We start from the raw sequence: 24865 nt of genomic DNA, 5'->3' as shown, positions 1-24865 counted from the left end.
ATTTGAATGAGTTACGTATATAGTCTTCTTCTCATCATGTGCAATGTCTCTATCTCTTAGGCTTTCTATGAAGTTCATGTAACAAGCTTTCGAATCGGTGGCTCCCAAACCAGATGGCTTTAGGGCACCAAGTGTAAAACACCCTTCAGACTCTACTTACTCGAACCACATAGGCCACATATATTGACTAGATAAGAAGATGATCTCATTTGTTATCCATTTCGTCAAGAGACTCAAACACTTCAATTTGTGTCTAAGTTCCACTACTAGGAATCACGAAGACATCAATAATTAAACGTAGCTCTTTTTCCTGTTAAGCTCATATTTCAAAACATCTTTCTATTGCTTAGTTTTTCCACAAAACATACTGTGCATACTTATACTAAAGTGATTCAAAACTTTCTAACATTCAAATACTATCTTTTCTTTGAACTTTCTCATAAATAACTACTTTATTTGAATCAGATCAGATTTTTTTTTTTTACATGAGGCTTAAAAACTTCTAAATTGTCAGATTATGCAAAAACATTCATATATGCTACAAACTTTTTCTCAATGACCTAATTTTATGAGTTTTTAGCTACCATGCATAAAAAAATTTAGCGTGCATCTAAACCACCACCCCATGCTTGAATGACACTGTCCCTAGTGGCATACAAAATATGTAACATGCAATGCAAATGCACACTAAAGAATAATAAAATAACTACGGGAGAAAGGATAGATACAACCTGATATGTGTCAGGCTTCTGAAGTTGATGATTGACTTGACTTTACACCACCACTATGCCTATACGAAAGCATAGTTTTCTGCTAATCTGGTCAATGGTCTGCTTTGAAGGTTGTGCCCTGCACATGGTAACTAATCCTCACATATTGAATATTAGATACACCTGCATGAATCAGAACAAGTGTAAGTTCATATGAAATAAAATGACTGAGCAAAACAAATGCTAAAACTGAAAAACAAAACTAATTCTACTATCTACATATGATACATTCCTCTGCTCAAATCCTATTCCTTTGTGAGATCCCAGACCTCACACTCACCAGTCTGTAAGGTATCTGATATGTAGGGCTTCAGTCTTTGCCCATTCACCTTGAATGTGCCTCTGGTACGTGGGTCAAATAATGTCACTGCCCCGTGTGGGAATACTTCTCTGACAATGTAAGGTCCATCTGTAAACACCCCAAATTTTCACTCACCTTCTTGACATCGCCCTCAATCGGCACATTTCAGTTCTCCGGAATCAATGAAGGGCAAAATGGTTATTTTCTGAGTTTAGACCTTGCAGAAAGTCCTAAATTTCACTCATGAGCATCAAAATTTCTATATTTAAGTTCAGAGACATCTTCAAATTGCAAAATTTCAAAATCCTCTTTCTGGACAAAAAGTTAGAATTTCCAAGTCTAAGCTCAGAGTGACATTTCACTGAAACATGTCTTTGCATCGCATTGCATGAACACTTTGCATCATTTCACTGCACAGCATGTCATATTGAGATCCAGAACTCCTGATTTTCAAAATTGTCAATCCAGATTTGATTTTTAAACTTTTCAAAATTGATTTTTAAAACCCTGGGATTTCAAAATTGCCAATCTTTCCCATTTTACCCCCAGGACTTTGAATTACAAAAAATTTTCTCAAGAAAAACAATCTGGATATCTGGATATTGATTTTAAAGATTTTATCTCAAAACTTTTTGCAAAAGATTTTAAATCTTTTTACAATTTTTTTTTTTACATTTATCCATATTTTTGCCCTGAAAACCCAATTTTTCCAAATTCTTGAAAAACAAATAATGTTTTATCTCGTATCTTCAAATAAATGGAGCCGCCTTTGAACTAGCATCATACTCAGACTCTCAGGTAAGTTGTTTATTCTCAAACGGGACCCACCCGAAGTTCATACCAATTTGCAAATTTTTCTTAATTTCTCAATATTTATTTATTTATTTTTAGCTAGTGGGCCCACACACATGTGGCACACCAATTGAAAAAAAAAAAAAAACTTGCAAAAACAAAACAAAACTTTATTTTCAAAAGGATTTTAAAAGTGGAATGAGATGGCATTTTCATAAAAGCCTCTCATTTATGTTATTATTCATTTTTTTATTTTTATTTCTTTTACTTCTTTTCATTAATTTGCTTACCTAAAATCTTAAAAGGAAACGGCCCAAACGGCGCCACAACCATACTTTCAATTTTTTTTTTCAACTTACCTAAAACTTAGGTAAATGAAACACATTTTTTTGAAAAAGATACAGGAGGCGCCCTTTTGAAAAAAAAAAAATGGCTACTTTAATATTTCAGTTTCAAAATCTTCAACGAAGGTAACGGAATTTCAAAAAAGGAAGCTGCGATCTTTTGAAAAAAAAAGAAGCTGAAAATCTTTAAAAAGAGGGGAGAGCCTAGCCCATAAGGAGGAGGAGAAAAGATTTTGATTTTTGGTCTTTTGGATTTTTGCAGGAGGTTCTTCTCACCAGCGTGAAGGAGTATTTCACCTCTTTCAACCCATGCACAGGGGTACCTCCAGCCGTTGCCTCTCATCAGTTTCAGCACATCAGCTAAAACTCTAAAGGGGCTGTAACACTTCATCTTTTTCAACCCAACTGCAACAGTCCAACAGAAAATGACTCCTTTCCTTCAGCCCAGCCATCATCTCCCATCATTTCTTTCAGCCCATCTCGCACAGCAGCTAGGGATCCAACGGATCCCTCTTTTCCTTCAGCCCTCAGTAGAAGCCACCACACGGTTGCTGCCTCTTCTTCAATCCCTCAGCAGAAGACCACCAGCCTTGCTGTCTATAGCAGAAGGAAGTCTAACGGTGCCATCCAAATCTTGAATCTTTTAAAAAGTGATCTCTGAAAAGCCTCCCAGTTGCAAAACCAAAAGAGAAATCGGTTTTTCTGGTTCAAGGTAAGCCATACCTTGTTTGATCTGTGTTATTTCCCCTTTTCCCATGCCCTGTTCACTCAAAACACAGCTTTGTGCAATCTTGAATTACCCATAGCACCATCAACGCCTGAAAGAATTTCTGAATCTACTATGTTCTATCCATCAAACTCCTGCTTTATTGTACATGTTATCTCGTTTCTAATGGATCAGATTTCTTATGGTTTGGATCACATTTCTGGTAGAGCAATAATTTGCAACATTGAGATGGCATACACTGCTGCCATATTTTGATTTTTGTCCATATTTGATTTGTTGAAGGCTTAGGGGTTATCATTCAAAATCCATTTTGCACAGTTTTTCTTTTTCTTGTTTTCTTTTACAGTCACTCGTTGTGCAGTTTGGACTTAACCCTTTCATTAAGTTATAAGTGCTGAATGTCAATGTTGGAATCAGTCTTAGTCTATGTCCTGCTATAGGTACATCAATACTGTGCGATGCTGGACATTAGATTTTCTAAGATTGATCTTTAACATCAAATTGTGGATGTTGAAGGTCTTGCGTTTTGCTGCAATATTTTTCTTGCTGTGTAAAGAATCCTAATGAGTATAGCATGTCCAAATCAGATTGGGAGCATGTGTTAGATCAAGAATGATATGAAGACTATGTGGCAGGCCTCTACAACACGGTTTACGTTGAAATTTTGGGTTAGGGACCAAGAGAGATTATGCCTTGAAATTCATTTTTTCTGTTGCTCCATATTCTCATACATGGGCCACAATCAACTTCAGGTTCATAGAATCATGTCCAGCAAAAAAAGCTAGATCATGGAATTATGTAACACATGAACTATTTGATTTCATAGTATTGATCTTATAATTCACATTCCTTTTTTTTATGTTGGTGTGATTATATTTTCATGAAACTGTTAGCCTCCAATAACCAGCCCAAGTTAACCAATTAACACATGCACCTATAAAGTGTTAGTTGCTATCTGGTTGTGTGGTACATGGAAGATCTTGTGCAAAGTCAACTGTTAAGGCTGCATACTGGAAGAGCAGTCCTTAGTTAGGATGTCTGACGTGTTTGATGAGTGCTGTTATTTTAACTGCAAGTGTTACCATAATTTCCATTTCATTGCCTATATACCTGAAATCCTTATTACTTATGTGCCACCTGTGTCTCCCTTGATGAAGGATAACATTCATAAGCTGCATGACCCTTTTCATGTCACAGGCTTATTGCCATTACCAGAATGGTATACCTCGATGTATACATTCCAGTTTTGTTGTATTACTCTTATCTTCATCTCATCTCTATATCACTTGTAACATGTAGCTCCTATGTACAGCTGTAGCCAAAACCTGTAGCAATAAGGGGGTGTGCCCTTGTTAACACCCTGATTCCCAAGTTATTAAAAACTAGCATATAGCTGCTAGGTTAATAGTCAGTTGAACTCTATCAAACCTTTACATTACCCGTAGATTGTGTCGATGGTTGGTGTTTACACACTCTACGGTAGCTAACAATCATGTCATAAGTAGCCCAGCCACAGGTTATACCTTTGCATTTGGTTTCGTTGCTACCCATGTTCCTTCAATTGCATTGCATATGTTATATTCATCTTTTCTGCTGCAGGAGTGCAGTCATGATAAACAGCCACCTTCATGAACAGATATATCCATATCCGTTCATGATCTCTTGACCATCTTTTACAGTCTTTGTTATAGATATATAGGGAAGCTCCATACCCATTTTTATTGAAAATTACCTTGTAATTTGGGAAATACGGCTGTGCGAAATCACCTACAGAAACTGTATATACCTGTATTTTTTTATTTTACCTATTATATGGAATTTTCCTTTATATGTATATTTTCTTATTATAGGTATATATATATCGATAATTATTATATATCTACCTATATGTATACGTATATATGTATATATATATGTATATATATACTTATATATATATATATATATCCCTTCATGTGTATTTGTTATTACATATATTTTTCTTTCCTCTTACTTTTGTAAATATATCTTCATTATCATATATCATTCATCATAAATTCAAGTATTTTTATATCTACATGTATATTTTTGTTGTATATAGTATATATATAACCATTTCCTTGGTTATCTTGTACTAACTCTCATTTTGCAGGAAAATCTAGAAGATGCTGATTCCTTGGCTCCATTTCATTTTTTTTTTTATGTTAGCAATGTAACAATCCAATGTAAACCTTGGAATAAGATTTTTTTTTACTGCTTAGATTAGGCCGCATCTCATATAGTTTGATTTCAGTAATATCCTGATTCTATGATGCATATATCTCAATTTTTCAAAATTCACCGTGTATGTTACGAATGGGCACGTACACCAACTCTTAGAGAGTTGATGAACTCGGTGGAGTCCATATTTACGGCCCTAGTTGGAATATGGACGAGACCCAGATCCATCATCTTTCTATCAGTCACATTGAGCCTACACTCTTAGGCTATCTTGAAAATGCACCTCATATTTCTAATGTTTTCAAAATATTGTGAATTAACTCAAATAAACCTTGAATATATTCATGGCCATAGTCAGAATGTGTGAAGGATTTACTTTGGCTTAATCCACATTTTTCCAACAAATTTTTCAGAAATCTTTTCAAAAGTGCATCCATTCATTCAAATCATCTGCATCATTTGTTTTTCTCATGATTTTCTCAAGAAACTTTCACTTTATGGAATCGATTTCTCAAGAAACTATGATGATATTCGGAGTTGGATTTTCCAAATCAAAGTTTTCCTGTGATTTTCCTTAAAAAGTTATTTTCTTAAGATCCATTTTCAAAAAGGAATTTTCATCTTTCCCAAGAACCAAAATCGATTTTAGATATTTCAATATTTCCAGGATTTCAATTTCCTAAGTTTTGAATTTCCTTCTCCAATGAATTTTCCTATAAATTTTCTATCCTTTTCTTAAGAAAATTCTCAAAGTCTGAGTTTTCACAACAAGTGCTTTCCTTCTCAAATGTTCATCTTTTCTCAAGAATTCCTTCCATTTTCCCGAGATTCTCATTTCCTCATGGTTTTCCAAGTCTTTCTAAGCTTTCTCAAGATTTTCCTGAGATTCTCATTTCTTCATGATTTTCCAAATCTTTATAAACTTCCTCAAAATTTTCCTGAGATTCTCATTTCTTCATGATTTTCCAAATCTTTATAAACTTTCTCAAAATTTTCCTGAGATTCTCATTTCTTCATGATTTTCCAAATCTTTATAAACTTTCTCAAAATTTTACTGAGATTCTCATTTCTTCATGGTTTTCCAAGTCCTTATAAACTTTCTCAAGATTTTCTCGAGATTCTCACTTCTTCAATATTTTCCAACTCTTTATAAACTTTCTCGAGATTTCAAACCTTCTTCGTTTGAGTTTTTCTAAGAGATTGATTTCCATCTTTTCCTGAGAACTACTTTTCAACTTCAAATGTTTTCTAAGCATACATCATATTTTCCAATTTTACATTTTCCAAAAATCTCATGCACATGTCTGAATTCTCTGTGCATTTAGGATAGAATACAATTTCGATAATTTCGCTAAGTCAAGCACAATTTTGGCCCTTGGTTCGATTACCCCTGTTAAAGGTGGCAGGAACGGTCGAACCTCGTACCGACAGGTCGAGCCCCATCCCATGTATTTTCCCGCAATTTTCAAAACGGAGGCGAGTATTTCAAAACAATTTCCAAAATCTGGTCAAGTTTGAATCGCGAAAGCATTTTTCCCTCTCTTCCGCAAGGAAGGGAAGACGGGAAAAATTTTGCGACGATAACAGGTTTGGCGACCGTGATGGGACCTGTCCTTGTCTGACCTAAATTATGCTTGGCTTAGTTCAATTATCGAAATTATGTTCACAACATGTCAGCTCTTTACTTTTGATATCATGCGAACCTAGGAGCCTAGATTATGACCTAGCTGACATTGACTGCATATAGCTTAGGCATGGTTTGGTAGGACCAGATTGAGGAGAAATTTTGATGTTCACCTAGACTTAGGTCTGAATACAACTCTCTTCAATTTAGGATCTGAATGCAAACAATGTATGCTTCTTCAAAGATTTTCAAAATCTATCTCTCTAGGATTTAGAGCCCTCTATTTCTTGCATATGATCATTTTTCAAAATCCCCATTACCTATCATTACCCGGTCTTCACGTTGCTGGGCTCTTTTCCAGAACCATAGTTCGGGACAGAGCCTCACAACTGGGCCAATTATTTGGGTTAACACCCCCCTACCACGTACCGCGGGCCACAGTCCGAAGTATATCGGTAGGCGCTCAAGGATGTTGGAAAACCTTACCTTAGAACCGAAGTTGAAATTATATGCCACGTACCTCGGATTTCGATTCGGGTATGTCGGCGTAACTGGATTGGACAAAGATGATCTGAACCTAGAGTTAGGATTAAGGTCCTACAGCTGTTTTCAAAATGATGCATCTAGAGTCAGCCTTATAGGGAGTGTTGTATGTGCATAAATGTTTGTGCAGGATGTGATTGTTTGTATGTTACCTCTATTTCCTTACATTTTCCCAAAATATTTTCAAATATCCATATTTCTTACATTTTCATTTATTTCCTAAAACCCTGGATGATTTCCTCAAATATCCCATTTCTTTCAAAACTCCAGGTGATTTTTCATTCTTCTGTTCCACTGGATCTCAAATTTCCAGCTGCATTTGTATCCTGCCTGCAATTTTTCAAAATCATATGTTTTCTTGGATTTCAATCATTTTGTCTATTTGCCAAATTCTCCATCTTATTTTGAGGGAGAAAGACATACCATATGAAAGGTCGTCCGACGAGTGAAGAGGTAAGTGTTGAGCGGTTCAAGCCAAGCAATATGCGTCTCCTAGACTGCTGGTGGGGTTGCTACATCCATGTTGATGGGCTGCACGTGTCTGGAGTGGCGTCTATACCTACACAACACAGCCACAAAAAATGGTGGTTAACATGAAACAAATGACGGAAGATGAAGAAAAAGGAGAAGAAGGAATGGTGAGGAATAAGGTGGCAGCAAGGAAGGGAGATGTAATGAAAACTCAAGGCAAAAAGGAGAAGGAGATGAAAGGGCTGAAGAGGGAGGCATGAAGGGGAGAAGACAGGCTGTTGGGCTGCGCATATCCCAGGCAAGAACAGAATTTTTCTAGGGTTTTGTGCCCTTTTTAAAGCTACACCCTCATTTTACACAATTTCCTAAAAAGGATTAAAAAAAACTTTATTGCTAGGCGCCTTTTCTGAGGGGGTTTTAGCAAATAAAATTAAAAATAGGTTTGGATCTGGATTGGGGTTGGATTTGGTGTATTTTGCATTGATCCATGGCCCAAAATGTCTGTTTGGATCGGATCTTAACCCGGTTTGCCTTGAAACCCGAACCCATACACTAAAAATGTCATAACTTGCTTATTTTAACTTCGATTCGAATGAAATTCGGACTGACACCTCTTTATATCTAAATACATCCATTTATGGGTTCTAAGCCTTAAGAGCACATAAAATGCATGAATATTATATTAAAATGATGCGCATTTCATGCATCATCACACGCAAAGGAGACACCTCCCCTATAATTCCAGCCACTGTTGTCTCTCCAAGGTAGCCTCCTCCAGCCAGTGTAGCAGATCTCTCCCTAAGATAAGACATGCATATTGTGATAACTTTTTTTTTTTCTTTTCCTTGTTTTCTCTTCTTAGTTCATGTTTTGCTATTGAGAGAGAGGGATCCATCTGATGGATAGATCGGATCCCCTCTTATTAATGGCATACATTAAACAGGTTTTCTACCCCTCTATGGTAAATTTTTATCATTTTTGAATAAGTTCCATGTTATGAGCATTGTAGTTGATTTTATTTTGCATCACTTAGTTTAGTTACATTAGAAGTTTATCATGTTTTAACTTAGATGTTCCAGTCCAATCATTATTTCATGCATCAATTTTCTTCTATAAACCCTGAAATATTTATGATAGATGTATTCTTTTGTCTGTGTTTCCCTACCAAAAACCCAGACCCGTTTGGGGTATATAACCCCAGCAAATAAATAAAATATTAAACCGGGTTTTGAACCCCCTAGAAAATCCAAATTTCATTTTAGCAGACAAGAACCTTCAAATTCACCCCCGTGGAGCATTCGAATCGTCCTCTAAAAATCACAATAGATTCACAATGGAATCTACTGATGATCTGGAAATTTTGAGGTTTTTTCAGTTAGTTTTGACCTCTGGCAAAAATCAGATTTCAAACCCCCTTGGGAAAATCTCGATTTTCCTCCATCAGGGTATAGACAGACCCTAATGCACCGAGTCCACCCAATCCATAGCCTGTCGGCAAAAACTTTCAACACAAAAGTTATTCCTAACATGTTTTACTGTCATTTCCTAAAATTTGGGGATTTTTAGAACTGTCTCAATATTTTTCCTGAAAATGTATTTTCTGTCTGACAGATTTCAATATCCAGAAAAAACAGAGATTCGGGTCTCTGATAACAGTGTGCGTATTTCCAAACCGTAACCCAAATCCCAGTTCTGTAAAAAGATAAAATTTTCCCCAGTCTGTTAGGGACATTTTTTCATAGTTTCAGCCTTTTTCCCATGTGTCTGCTATTTTTCCCACATTTTGTACTGAAACCTGTCTGTTTCCCCAAATCCTAGAGTCGACGGATTCTGATCCGACTTGCCGGAGTGATACAGCTCCGACCATAGGTCAAAACCAGAAAGTGTAAAAGGAAACAATATTTTCCTTGTCCTATGTCATCCCATAAAATTTAGGAAATTTTTATGGAAGTTTGATATCAAAAATCCCCTTTAGAATCAGCATTTTAGGCAAAATTTTGATTTTCTTAGGATTTTAACTATTTTCCATATTAAGAAAATACGAAAAAATTAGATTCTCGAGCTCCATTCTATTTTTAGGGTTAGTTTAGGTGTTCATACCAAATTTGGCTTAATTTCAAGTTCATTTGCTTAATGTGTTAGTTTATCTTTAAATTCAGAAGCGAAAATCAGGTTAAATTTAATATTTTATGATATTTTCGCCATTTTAGGGTTTTATTCATATAAATAGGCATGTAGAATCATATTAGAGTTAATTTTAATATCATTTGCATTTCACATTTTCCATTTTTACAAAATTTATTTCAGAAAACCCAGGTTTCAAGGCCATAGTCTTGTTATCAGGGGTATTTTGGTCATTTTGATCTCAATTTCGAAATTTCAATTTCTAATTCTCCAAAATTTCATGTGTAGCATCATATTTTATCATATTATGTTTGATTTATTTCATTTTATTTTCAAATTTCCAAAATTTCTTTCAGAAAACCCTGATTTCACGGTCATCAGGGGCATTTTGGTCATTTTGACCCCAATTTCGAATTTCCAAGTTTATTTTTGAAATTTATTCATTATTTATCATGTTTATATCAAAAAGGGTATGAATTTGGGTTTATATTTGAATAATATTCGATAATTTTCCATATTTTCGGATAAATTCAGAAAAACCTACATTTCTGTGCTAACACTGTTTTCTAGTTTTGAAGGAACATTCAAGAAGAAGGCTTAGTTATGTTCTTTCTTTATTTTATTAAATTTAATGTAAAAATCAATGTAATATTTGGAATAAGAGTTACATTTCTGCTTATAATAGGGATGCATTGCATATAGTTTAATTTCTGCAAATTCCAGTATTTGATGTATCATTCATGCATTTATTCCAAATTCACTATGGTTGACACGAATGGAACATGCACAAGCTTTTATGGAGTTTATAAACTCGGTGGGATTCGTATTTATGGCCATAGTCAGAATACGAAGAAAACCAAGATTTATGATCTTCATATTAGCCACATTCAGCATACACTCTTAGGCTAACTTTAAAAATGCACTGCATTTCTCAAAACTTCAAAAGGATTTCTCAATTCCACAATTGAAATTCTCTTTCAAATTCATATTCATTCATTCATATTGCATTATTTTCAAACTCATTTTCCAATTTCAATTTAAAAAAAAATCAGTTTTTTGAAGAATTTCTAAGTCTTTCTCAGGATCTGATTTTCTCAAAATTTTAAGTTTTCAAATGACATTTCAAAGCATTTCCTAAGTTCAAACCCAGATTTTTCAATGTTTTAAAATTCTCAAATTTCAAAATCCCAAGTTTTCAAAAATCAATTTTCTCAGATTTCCAATTTTCCTGAGAATCCAGTTACCTGAGAATCTATTTTCCATCTAAAAAAAACATTTTCCAATGAATTTCCTGATTTTCTCAGAATTCTCAAATCCATTTCCTCAGAAAAGTAATTCAAAACTCAAAATCGATTTTCCAAAGTTCAAGTTTTCCTGAGAAATCACTTTCCAATGCAAATTTCTGATTTCCAATGAAATTCAATAATTTTCCCAGGAATTCCATTTTCAAGCATTTTCCAGTCATTTTCCAATTGCATTTCAATTTTCCAAAGCAAACATCATGTTTTTCAAAACTTGCATTATTTTCAAAATTCCATAGCACAAGCCTGATTCTTTGTGCATTCTAGGAAAATAGAGCATAATTTAGATAATTTAACTTAGTCAAAACACATAATTGATCCTTGGTTCAAATACCCCTGGTAAAGGCGCTAGGAACGGTTGAACCTCGTACCGATAGGCAGATCTCATTCCATGGAATTTTCCCGCAAACTTTCAAAACGAAGGCGAGTACATTTCAAAACCAATTTTCAAAACTTTGGTCGAGTTTGACTCACGAAATTTGTTTCTCTCTCGCCAGAGAGGGGGAAAAATTTTGCGATGATAACAGGTTTGGTGACCGTGATGGGACCTATCTTCGTCTGATCGATTATATGCTTTGACTTAGCTCAATTATCAAAATCGTGCTCTATAAACTGTCAGCTTTTAATTTCTGATATCATGTGAACCTAGGAGCCTAGACTTGAACCCAGCTGACATGGATTTTATGTAGACTAGGCATGGTTTGGTAGGACCATATTGAGGAGAATTATGCATGCTCACATGGACTTAGGTCTGAAATACAACACTCCTCAATCTAGGACTTGTATGAAAACAATGTTTGCATCTTCAAAAGTTTTCAAAATTCTATCTCTTTAGGATTTAAAGCCCTCTGTTTGCCTGCATGTGATCATTTTTCAAAAACCACCCCACCTATGTCTACCCGGTCTTCACATTGCTGGGCTCTCTTCCAGAACCATAGTTCAGGACAGAGCCTCACAACTGGGCCACTTATTTGGGCTAACAACCCCCTGCCACGTACCAAGGGCCATAGTCCAATGTATATCAGCAAGCGCTCAAGGATGTTGGGAAAACACAAGCCTAGACCCGGAGATAAATTTTTATGCCACGTACATCAAGCCTCGGCTCGAGTATATCAGCATAGCATGATTGAACACAGTTGATCTGAGCCTAGAGTCAGGATTAAGGTCCTAAAGCTCTTTTAAAATCAATGCATTTAGAGTCAGCTTCTTAGGGATTGTTGTATGTGCATAATTGTTTGTGATTGAATGTATGATATTCATTTTTCGCCTTATTTTCTCATATTTTTCCCAATTTTTCTAAAATACTGAATAATTTTTCTAAAATACTGAATAATTTTTCTAAAATACTGAATAATTTTTCAAAATACCTCATTTTCCATCTTTTGTAAAATATCTCCTTTTTCTCAAAAACCCTGGACGATTTTTCCAAATTATCCACCTTTTCCTTAAAACTCCAGGTGATTTTCCATTCTTTCGTTCCTCTGGACTTCGAATTTCCAACTTTTTATCCTGCCTGCAATTTTCAAAATTCTTGTATTTTTCAAAAATTCTAATTCCAATTTTCCTATCTTTCAGTTCAATGACATCCAGTCAGCTCGATTATGTCTTTCCTAAAGGTCACATCTCCTACGAGGTGCGACAAAGTCTTCCTGAGCATCGATCTCTCAGCACCGGACCCTTCTTTCCCTGGTGGTACTATACTTGGTTCAAAAACTTCTCTCGTATGTTTTCGGACCACTTGAACTATTGCGGGTTGGAACTGGCATCTGCAGTGGGAAAGTTGACAGTCAATGACAATCTGGTCCATGCACTGGCAGAGCGATGGAATTCGCGTACTTGCACATTTTGGTTCCCATGGGACGAGATGACACTACTGATGGATGAGTTTTCAGAGATCATGGGACTGCCTGAGCCAGCCGATCAGCCTGGAGATCCGTTAGAGCAGCAGTTCTTGATCAATGTCAAGGGTTTGGACCCCCGAGATGCTTTAGCTCGCATGACAGAGCGTAAGTCTTGGCCACTGATTGAGGAAAATAGAAATAAATATGTGAATTTGATCGAGATCTACCGACACTATGGAGAATTAGTAGAAGTCAGCTCGTTGTCCAGGACAGCTTGAGAGAGAATTCAACATGCGATGGTTCTATGTATTGTGGGACTCGCCTTCTTTCCATACGGGCAAAATTATGTGGATGTCAGAATAGTACAACTTTTGAGAAGATGGGGAAGTCGACAGACCAGCCATCTCTCGATAGCCATAGCCGCGCTTGCTTTTCTATACAGAGGATTGACCCGCTTCACACTTGGAGAGTTCATCTTAGTCGAGGGATGTACTTATGCACTTCAGTCTTGGTTCCTTCAGCATGTACCGACCAGGCCTAGTTCGTTCAGATACAACGGCAAGGAGCTCCTTCTAGTTTCGCGATATCGATTCATGCTCGATTATCTGCAGGAAGAAGTGGTATGGGACTATTTTGATCGAGAATTATCACCTCCCAGATACACCTATGCATATGGCAAGAGATTCAAGTTGTTCGGTGTTATCATCGCAAAAATTTTCCCCTCCCTTGCGAGAGAGAAACGAATTTCGCGAGTCAAACTCGACCAAAGTTTTGAAAATGGTTTTGAAAAATTACTCGCCTCCGTTTTGAAAATTTGTGGGAAAATTCCGTGGAATGGGATCCGCCTGTCAGTACGAGGTTCAACCGTTCCTGGCGCCTTTACCAGGGGTAATTGAACCAAGGACCAATTATGTGCTTTAACTCGACTCAAATAGCTAAATTATGCTCTATTTTTCCTAGAATGCACAAAGAATTAGGCTTGTGCTATGAAATTTTGAAAATAATGCAAGTTTGAGAAAATATAATGTTTGCTTTGGAAAATTGAAATATGCTTGAAAATTGATTGGAAAAGTACTTGAAAATTGAATTCTTGAGAAAATCATTGAATTTCATTGAAAATCAGAAATTTGCATTGGAAAGTGATTTCTCAGGAAAATTTGAAATTTAGAAAATTGATTTTGAAATTTGGAATTGCTTTTCTGAGGAAATGGATTTGAAAATTCTGAGAAAATCAGGAAGTTCATTGGAAAAGGGATTTCTGAAAGGGAAAATGAATTCTCAGGAAAACGAGAATTCTGAGAAAATGGATTTCTGAAAACTTGGGATTTTAAAATTTGAGAATGTTAAAACATAGGAAAAACTTGATTTGAACTTGGGAAATACTTTGAAATCTCATTTGAAAATTTAGAATTCTGGGAAAATCCAATCCTGAGAAAGATTTGGTAAATCCTTGAGAAAATTGATTTTTCTGAAATTGAAATTGGAAAATGAATTTGAAAATAATGCAATTTGAATGATATGAATGAATGAATATGAATTTGAAAAGGAAATTTCATTGAGGAATTGAGAAATCCTTTTAAAACTTTGAGAAATGCAGTGCATTTTGAAGATAGCCTAAGAGTGTAGGCTGAATGTGGCTGATATAAAGATCATAAATCTTGGTTTTCTTCGTATTCTGACTATGGCCATAAATACGAATCCCACCGAGTTTATAAACTCCATAAAAGCTTGTGCACGTGCCATTCGTGTAAACCATAGTGGATTTGAAATAATGTGCATGAATGATACATTCAGATATTGAATTTACAGAAATTAAACTATATGCAATGCAGTCCTATTCTAAGCAGAAAAGTAAATCTTATTCTAAATATTACATTAATTTTTACATTGAATTGAATAAAATAAAGAAATAAAATAACTAAGTCTTCTTCTTGAATGTTCCTGCAAAATTAGAAAACAAGGTTAGCACAAAAATGTAGGTTTTTCTGAATTTATCTGAAAATATGGGAAATTATCGGATATTATTCAGATATAGACCCAAAATCATACCCCTTTTGATATAAACATGATAAATAATGAATAAATTTCAAAAATAAACTTGAAAATTCGAAATTTATGTCAAAATGACCAAAATACCCCCCTGATGACCTTGAAATCAGGGTTTTCTGAAAGAATTTTTGTAAATTTTGGAATTTTGAAAATCAAATGAAATAAATCAAACATAATATGATAAATTAGATGATATGCATAAAATTTTGTAGAATTAGTAATTGAAATTTTGAAATTTAGGTCAAAATGACCAAAATAACCCCGATAACAAGACTATGGCCTTGAAACCAGGGTTTTCTGAAATAAATTTTGCAAAAATGAAAAATGTGAAATGCAAATGACATTGAAATTAACCCTAATATAATTCTATATGCTCATGTACATGATAAAAACCTTAAAATGACGAAAATATCATAAAATTTCAAATTTAACCTGATTTTCGCCTGATTTTCGCTTCTGAATTTAAAGATAAAATAACATATGACTCAAATGAACTTGGAATTAAGCCAAATTTGGCAAGAGCACCTAAATTAACCCTATAAATAGAATGGAGCTTGAAAATCTATTTTTTTTGTATTTTAATATATGGAAATTCAAATAAAAACCTTAAATTTTATGATTTTTGCCTAAAATGTTGATTCTAAAGGAGATTTAGGATATCAAACTTCCATAAAAATTTCCCAAATTTTATGGGGTGACAGAGGACAGTAAGGCAAGAGTTTGTGCCTTTTACACTTTCTGGTTTTGACCTATGGTCGGAGCTGTGCCACTCTGGCAAGTCGGATCGGAATCTTGCGACTCTAGGAGTTAAGTGAAACAGACAGATTTCAGTAGAAAACATGGAAAAAATAGCAGACAGATGGAAAAAAGGCTGAAATTATGGGACAATGTTTCTGACAAATATAGGAAGATTTTATTTTTTGACACCATTGGGATTAGAGTTAAGGTTTGGAAAGGGCCATACTGTTATCAGAGACCTAAATCTCTGAGATTTCTGGATATTGAAATCTGTCAGACAGAAATTAAAAATCCGTAAAAAATACTGAAACAGATCCAAAAATTCCCAAATTTTGGTAAATGACAGGAAAACATGTTATAAAAAACTTTTGTGTTGAAAGTTTTTGTGAAAGAGCTATGGATTGGGTGGACTTGGTGCATTAGGGTTTGTCTATACCCTGATGAAGGACAATCGACATTTCCTAGGGAGCTGGGAAATCTGATTTTTTACAGAGGTCAAAACTAACTGGAAAAACCTCAAAATTTCCAGATCATCAGTAGACTCGATTATAAATCCACTGTGATTTTTGGAGACCAATCTGGATCTCCCACAAGAGTGGTACCGGAGGTTCTTTTCTGCTAAAGCAGAAATTGAAAACTCAGAGAGACAGAAAACCTGATTTAGGGTTTGATTTTTAAAACAAAGTTGCAGAGCCCAAATCAATATGGGTTTTTTACAAGTAATCACAAACACATAGATGCATCTACCACAAAAGATTCAAGATTTATTGACAGGAAACTAAGCATGAAATGACAAGTGGACTATGCACATCGACTAAGACACTAGAAAATTATCAAATAAAACTATATTGCATAAGTAAAATGACTATGAAATAATACAACTAACTTAATGCAACATAGAAGCTACGTGAAACACCAAAATGAAACAAAAATCAACAGGGGGCCTGATGTATTTTGATATTGGCTTTTGCAAGGAGGGATCCGATCCATGCATCAGATGGATCACCTCTTTACGTAACCATAACATGAAAACCTTTGGTTTTACATGTTACTTAAATCCATAGATAAAAAAAAAAATATTTAGCAAGATGGATCCAGTTTTAAACTGGTTTTACATTAGATTCCTCCCTCTCAAAGAGGATAGCACTGAAATTTAACTAAATAAACAAAAAAAATCGGTAAAGGGAAAGAGCATATTGACTTACCTTGGGTTTATGCTTGAAACGGCTGGAGAGGAGTTGCAATTGAAGGGTTACTGTGGTGATTGCTATGTTGTGGTTCATGGCTGAAACCAAGGGGGTTTGCCCCTTTGTTGATGGGCTGGAAAAGATGGCAGATGAAGCTGCCAAGGAGGGTGATGACAGGGCGTGAAGGGTGTCAATGAAGGGGAACTTGCTGGAAGTTGAAGTTGTGGCTGGTGTTGTGTTGGAGGTGGTTGGAACCGATGGAGGAAGCTGTTGGTGGTTGTTGGCTGGAGCAAGGATCTTGGAACCAATGGAGGAGATGGCAGCGCCTTCAAGGAGGGCTGTAGTTGATCTCTTGTGTGGTGGCTGCAGCTGCTACAAGGGTTAAAGGTTGTTGTGGCTGTAGCAGGATGGCTGCTGTGTAGAAGAGGTGAAGAGAGAGAGAGAGAGAGAGAGAGAGAGAGAGAGAGAGAGAGAGAGAGATGGGGTCCCCTTTTGGGCAGCCGTCTCCTTTTTTTTTCTTTTGTTTTTCCTTGGTAACTTAGGAAAGATGATATATTTCCCTAAGTTACCATTGATTAATGAAGAAGGCTATGTAATGCCCAAGGCTACAGCCGTATGGCTTTGGAGGAAGAAGGGAGTAAGGAAGGGAAGAAGGAAGGGAAGAAAGAAAGAACGGAAGGAAAAGGAAAGAAGAGGGGAGAAAGAAAAGGAAAGAAAGGGAGGAAAAGGAGAGGGAAAGAGGAAGAGAAGAGCTGGAAAAGGGGTATACCTGAGTGGAGAAAGAGGAAAGAAGGAGGAAAGAAAAAAAAGAAAGAAAGAAAAGAAAAAGGAAGAAGAAAGAAAGAAAAGAAAGAAAAGAAAGAAAGAAGGAAAGAAAAGAAAAAAATAAAAATAAAAAATAAAAAGTAAAAAAAAAAGAAAATGGAGGAAAAAGCAGAAAGGAAGTGGGCTGGAGGTTTGGGCGACCCCCTCACGGGTCCCACTTCCCAAAATAAAAAAAAATAAAAAATAAAAAAATAAACACAAACAAATAAAAAGAAAATTAAAAAGAAACACAAATATTTTTTTAATAAAAGAGAATTGTAAATGAATGGGCCATCTCAGAGCGGGTCCAAATTCCAGTTTTAAAATTCATTTTGACGATTAGAGGGGTAAAATAGTCTTTTTAGAAAATTTCCAGACGAAACGAACTATTTTTGGCAGTTTTTTAAACGAGCTCGGATTTTGAAGTTCAATACCCCGTTGCGAAGCAAATCAAGTGTAGAATTTGAAAATTTGATTTTGAAAGAAATCCAGATATTTTTTCTAAAGAAAATATTTCCAAACGAAATGGGCTATTTTTGGCAGTTTTTGAAACGATCTCGGATTTTGAAGTTCAATACCCCGTTGCGAAGCAAATCCAGTGTAGAATTTAAAAATTTGAGTTTGAAATAAATCCAGATTAATTTTCTTTTTTTTGAGAAAATATTTCCAAATTTAGAATCTCGGGGGTAAAAATGTCAATTTTGGAAACCTGAGGTTTGAAATTGATTTATGAAAACTTTTAAAACTCAATCTGGATTGACATTTATAAAACTGGAGTTTTGGACTTCGAAAATGAAATGAAATGTGATGAAATGCTGAGAAATGATATGAAATGATGAGAAATGACATGCGAAATGCTAACCCTGAATGAAGAATTTTGGATTTTAAACCCCGGTTGGCAGCTGTACCAGTTTAAAAAGCATTAAAATTGATAAAATTTGCAAAATAGCTCAAGAAATGGTTTTCGGGACTCTACTGGGTCAAAGTGACACTGGAAATTGGGGTTCGAGCTGGTTTGAACTGAGATGAGCTAGATTGAGCTGGGTTTTAGAGTTTCAGAACTCAAATGAACTGACCAGGCACTGACTCAACTGACCTTTTCGACTGAATTTTCAAGAAAAGCTGTCATTTTTAGAGAAATGGTACGGAATGATCACTAGAATGAAGTGAATTACGAACCTGAACTGGGTTTAAGCTGAAACAAAGGTCAGTAATACTGACATGAACCAAAATCGAAGCTCGAACACTAGCTCAATTGACTGAACTCAGCTCGGTTTCAGCTGAAAGAGCCGAAATGGACTAAAATGGGCTCTTGGACACTCAGAAATGGTTTTGAACTAAAAGTGGAGCACTCGAACTCCTGGTGAGCTCAAGTTAGACTCTGGAGAATATGACTGACTGTGAATGACTGACTCAGAGACAATTGGCTTGGATTTGAGTGAGAAATGAGCTCATTTCTAAAGAAATGATAACATTTTGGTAGGAATGGTCAGAAATGAAAATGGTTTTTTCACTGTGAGCTCAAATGAGCTTGAAATGACTGATATTCCAACTGTTCTGAACTGACCAATGAGCTTGGTTGACTTCGACTGACTGGGGTCCGGGATGACCTAGGGGTAAAATGATAAATTTCTTAGTAAAAATGGGTAAAGTGGTGATTTTTTGAAACTGACTGGGGGTTTGACTCCTACACTGACCTAATAGGGTTGGCACTGCACAAAAGGTGTTGTTTGAGAATGGATGAGGAAAATTTGGGGTGTTTACAGATGTCCCTCTTTGCTACTAAGTCGGCTTGAAGATGAGCTTAGTGGCAAAGAAAAACACACCAAATTTTGGCCATAAAAATGCCCCAGTTTGAAGGATCTGATTGGGTATGAAGAAATCAGCCCTGATGAAAATGATAGATATGAAGTGAAGAATAAAGAAGAAAATTTTACTTCAAAAGGAAGTGAGATTCAGGTTTTGCCCTTAACCTGGATGGGACGGAAAATACCTTGTGTAGAAACGAAGCTCAGGTTTGACCTTTAACCTGACCGGGGAATGAAATACCTCATCAAAGGAGACTCAGGTTTGTACCCTTATCCTGATTGGGAGGAAAATGAAATACCTCATCAAAGGAGGCTGAGGTTTGTACCCTTATCCTGATTGGGCGGAAAATGAATGGAATCCTCGAAGGAAGAAACCATGATGGAACCTTCGGATTTCCGCACAATGAATCTGATAGGGGTTTTGCAAAAGGATGAAATTGGGGTCCCTAAAGCTTGAAAAGGGGTTTGATTTTGGGCACCTCATTATTGAGACTAAATAACTTTTGAAATTGGTGACCTTTTGCGAGAAAATGATTGGTGGCTTAACCTCAAGCCGAAATTGGACTGTTTATGGTGGGACAGTGGGGACACAGGGAAGTGTGCGAATCTGAGAGCCCATGCGCTCAGATTATACCAACAGAAGGGAAGGAATCTTGAAAAATCCTGTTATCAAGTCCTTAAAAGGGATAACAACTGATGTCAGGATACGCCAAAGATGAACCTCCAGCTCTCGCTTCACGCCATGATAGCTAGAAAATATTGGCAAAATGTTGAAAATTGTTGTTGATTCAAAATAATTGAAAATGATGCACATTGTTTTGAAAATATTCCCTCTTTTCTACCTAAAGTATTACCTTCGACTGGGCTTAACTTCGTAGAATCAAGATTCGAATTCAAATTTCTTGCAATTGACTTTCTTTCAAGGAGGCTATCAATTCCCTTGATATGAATAGAAAAGAGAGTATTCTTGATATTGTGAAAGCAATTGGTGAAAGAATATTGATAATAGAATTTCACAAATTTTAAAGAAGATTCTTGACAGATTCCGCAGTCTGATATCCTGGGATTCTTTTCTCATGATGATCTTTCTGCCCATTCTTTTTTTTTTTGGCAGAATTAGGGCTCTCTCGGGTTTTTGGAGATTTTATTACATCATCCTTCATTTTGGAGATGTCCTGCCTTTTCTCTCTTTTTTTTGGAAGGGTATGTCACAAACTCCTTCATCTTGGAGATGTTCTGATCCTTCTTTTTCTCTCAGGGATTATATCGACAGTTATTGACTCATTGGTTGGAAATCTCTTGATGATAGCGGAAATTAAATATCCTTTAGGGTTTGTCGGGAGGCTCATCGCAGTCGCCTTCATCTTGACGGTGCTCTGAACTTTCACTGGAAGGATCCGTCACAAACTCCGTCATCTTGGAGATGATTCAAATCTTCTTTGGCCCCGGGTGTCTACTCGCCTAATTCGCCTTCATCTTGACGACAATTGAGAGATCCCTTTTGCAGATATTTAATTGCAACTTAGGTGATTGAGGAGATATAGGGATTTAATGGATTTTTCTGTATCACCCAGGATATTTTGACTGCTATATTTTCCAAGAATGATCTTTAAAAATGTGCCATTGACTGTGATCAATACCGATCACTTATGGCTTTGCAACAACATTGAATTTCCTTTTGCTGGCCATATCGAGGATTTATTCTTCATCCTTTTGGTTGGTCGATAGAAAGAATTTGAATTTTGAATCCTTTTTCACAAAAGCTTTGACCTTTCGGAAATAATACTGAAGGTATTCTGAGGTAATGTTTTTGTGCAATAAAAATTTTGAAATCAACAAATATTTAATGATAAATTGGCAAGATGTTCTTGAAATCCTTTGTGGAAGCGAGCATTTGAAGCACAACGCAACGCATCTATGACAAAAATTTTCTTCTCCTTTCCCCAAAGGAGAAGATTCAGAAATTGGAAATAGGAATTACTCCTTTCTTCCTTGAAGAGGAGGTGTTTGCAAAACGTACTTTCGAAGAGAAATTAAGCTTTCGTCAAAACTTCCTAACATTAGGCTTCTCTTATGGAAAGGGGGCCGGTAATGGTGAGGTCGGTGAATTGGTCATAAAGGAACGAGTCCGTCACACTCTTCGTAAAAAGAGGGTCCTTCATGATGAAATGGCCTAGCATGAAATTGTGGTCACAAGGAAAGCGAACTTCCGTAGAAGATCTCCCTGAACTAAGGGTTCCTTGTATGAAATTGGAATTTTGTTTTGCAAACGGTTCACAAAGACACGAGTCCCTTCAAACTCTCCCTGAAAAGGGGTTAGGTGAACAAAGGATAGCATGCGAAAGGAATGAGCTCCCTTGAACTCTCCCTGTAAAAAGGGTCTCTCGCAAGAGGAAATAATTGAAATTGGTATTGGATGACCAAAAGGTCGAAATTGGAAATTTGAAATTTTGAAATTGGAAATTTGGAATTTGGAAATTGATATTTGGAAATTGGAAATTGGAAATTGATGGACCCGAAGGTCGAAATTGGAAATTGGAATTTTGAAAATTGGAAATTGGAAATTTGAAATTGGAAATTGGAAATTTGAAATTGAAAATTGGAAATTGAAAATTCGAAATTGATTGACCCAAAGGTTGCAATTGGAAATTTGGAAATTGATTGACCCGAATGTCGAAATTGAAAATTTGGAAATTGGTTGACCTGGAGGTCGAAATTGGAAATTTGGAAATTGGTTGACCTGGAGGTCGGAATTGGAAATTGGTTTACTGGGAACAATATGGGTTCACTAGGAATTCAGCCTAAGAATGACATTGGTTCTATTGAGAACGACATTGATTCACTGGGAACGACATGGGTTCAATAGGGATTCAACCTAAGAACTATCAATTCCATAGGAATTTAACCTAGGGATCACATCGGTTTAGCAGAAGTTCAACCTACGAACTATCAATTCCATAGGGATTTAACCTAAGGACCATAGTTTAAGAAGAAAGGATTCAACTTGTGAGCTTTGAATGGACCAGGTGCTAAACTGGGTTTTGAGGGAAGATTCAAATCAGAATTCAAATCTTCAAGGAAAAACTAAATGAATTGGGTTTTGAAAGAAAGTTCAAGTCGGAACTTGGATCTTCTAGACCAATTACTAAATTGTAGAAAAGTTTGAGTAGGAGTTCAAACCTTTAAAGGAAAGCCAAGCGAATTGAATTTGGAAGAAAATTCGAGTCGGAACTCTAACTCTCTAGACAGATTCTAGGCATCTGAATTGGATTTAGAAGAAAATTTGAGTCGGAACTCTAATTTTCAAGACCAATTCTAGACATTTGAATAGGATTTGAAAGAAAATTTGAATCGGAACTCTAATTTTCTAGACCAATTCAGAAGGAAAAGAAAACTCAGGTCAGAACTCGAATCTTCGAAGGAAAACTAGATCCATTGTGGAAGGAAAAGAAATTCGAGTTGGAACTCGAATCCTGAAGGAAAAATAGATCAATTAGAAGGAAAGAAAATTCGAGTCAGAACTCAAATCTCGAAGAAAAACTAGACTGGTTAGAAGGAAAGAAAATTTGAGTCAGAACTCGAATCCCAAAGGAAAACTAGACTAATTAGAAGGAAAGAAAATTCGAGTCCGAACTCGAATCTCGAAGGAAAACTAGACCGGTTAGAAGAAAAGGAAATTCAAGTCGGAACTCGAATCCCGAAGGAAAAATAGACCGATTAGAAGGAAAGAAAATTCGAGTCGGAACTCGAATCCTGAAGTAAAACTAGACTAGCATAGATTAGGTTTGAAAACATTAATCAGTAAACCAGATTTAGAAAGTTTAACCAATAAAAATTGGATTTTGAAAGATGTACCAGTGTGAATACCGGATTTTGGAAATGAACTCGTATAAGTACTGGATTTTGAAAATGGATCAGTACGAATACTGTTTTTGGAAGAATTACCAGCACAAACACTGGATTTTTTAAATTTTACTAGCACAAACACTGGTTTTTGAAAATCTTACCAGCACGAACACTGGATTTTTTTGAAAATTTACCCAACTGATTCTGATGAGAGATTTTCAATCTTCATCCTCACGATGACTTAGACAACTGTCGGGGTCTCAGGATTTATCCCTTATCCTGAATGGGTAGTTCAGGTTTATCCCTTAACCTGAAGGGGAATTGAATTTGATGCAAATGAATGCAAATGAATGCATGTAAATGCAAATGAATGCAAATGTATGCAAAATGATGTAAATGAATGCACATGCATGCAAAATGATGTAAATGAATGCACATGCATGCAAAATGAGAGATTTGTTTGATCCTGCCTGCATACAGGACGTTTTGTAGACAATTTTCAAAATAATGCCCCAGTGTAACGGAGAAAGAAGAATTTGACCATTATTGAAGAAAATATATTGAGGAATTATAAAGGATGGAATAGAGAATTTAAGTATAGAAAATTTTCAAATGTTGAGCATTGATAGGATCTGGTAATTCCACTCTGTCGGCATTGATAAGCTGATATGAGTTACGAGGTAATGCCTCTTTGACAACATAGGGACCTTCCCAATTCGGCAACCATTTGCCGCCCAGGCGGTGCTTGAGATAGGCCGTTGATCTGAGCACTAGATCATTGACTCAGGATTTCCTTTCAAGGATAAATTTTGCATATTTGTCTGAATACCCTCTGTCGATATGATTAAGCATGCTCTGCTGCTCGGAGCCTTCTTTCATTGAGCAAATCAAGTTGTATCAGTCGCTGCTGCTGATATTGATCAAGCGATAACTCCAGCAGTGATGCAAGCTTCAAGACAAGTTTTTGAACATGTAGAGGCAGTACTACTTCAGTTCCGTAGACAAGTTCTGACGGAGTAGCATTAGTTGGAGTTCGAATGGTGGTTCTGTATGCCCACAACGCATCATGAATCTTCTAATGCCAGTCACAACCTATTTCCAAAGTTTGCTCCAAGATTCAAATCAAAATCTTATTGGTGGCCTCTGCTTGACCATTCCCTTGAGGATAATAAGGAGCAGAGAAATGATGATGGATTTTTGAACTTCGAACAAAAAGTCATCATTCTCTCATTCTTAAAATGATTGCCATTATCTGACACAATATCATGCGGTATGCCGAAACGACATAGGATATTCTTGTGGATGAACGAGACCACGTGTCGACCTTCTACTGTGCGTAGAGTGACTGCTTCTACCCATTTAGTAAAATATTCTGTTGCGGCAAGAAAATATTTGT

General features: G+C 36.1%; 1 long non-coding RNA gene across 1 annotated transcript; it reads right to left on the bottom strand.

The window, feature by feature from the left end:
* Nucleotides 1–317: 317 nt before the first annotated feature.
* On the bottom strand, nucleotides 318–7860 carry LOC149820992 (uncharacterized). Its single transcript, XR_016426556.1, has 2 exons — nucleotides 7724–7860; nucleotides 318–893 (listed from the first exon to the last, which is right to left on the bottom strand). It is a non-coding gene; the product is annotated as an uncharacterized LOC149820992 (long non-coding RNA).
* Nucleotides 7861–24865: the final 17005 nt, after the last annotated feature.

The sequence above is a fragment of the Nuphar pumila genome, chromosome 12 (genome assembly GCF_984573655.1).
Source record: "Nuphar pumila chromosome 12, dmNupPumi1.hap1.1, whole genome shotgun sequence".
Taxonomy (NCBI): domain Eukaryota; kingdom Viridiplantae; phylum Streptophyta; class Magnoliopsida; order Nymphaeales; family Nymphaeaceae; genus Nuphar; species Nuphar pumila.
Note: the sequence above shows the minus strand (reverse complement) of the source record. Positions and strands in the feature narration are given on the sequence as shown.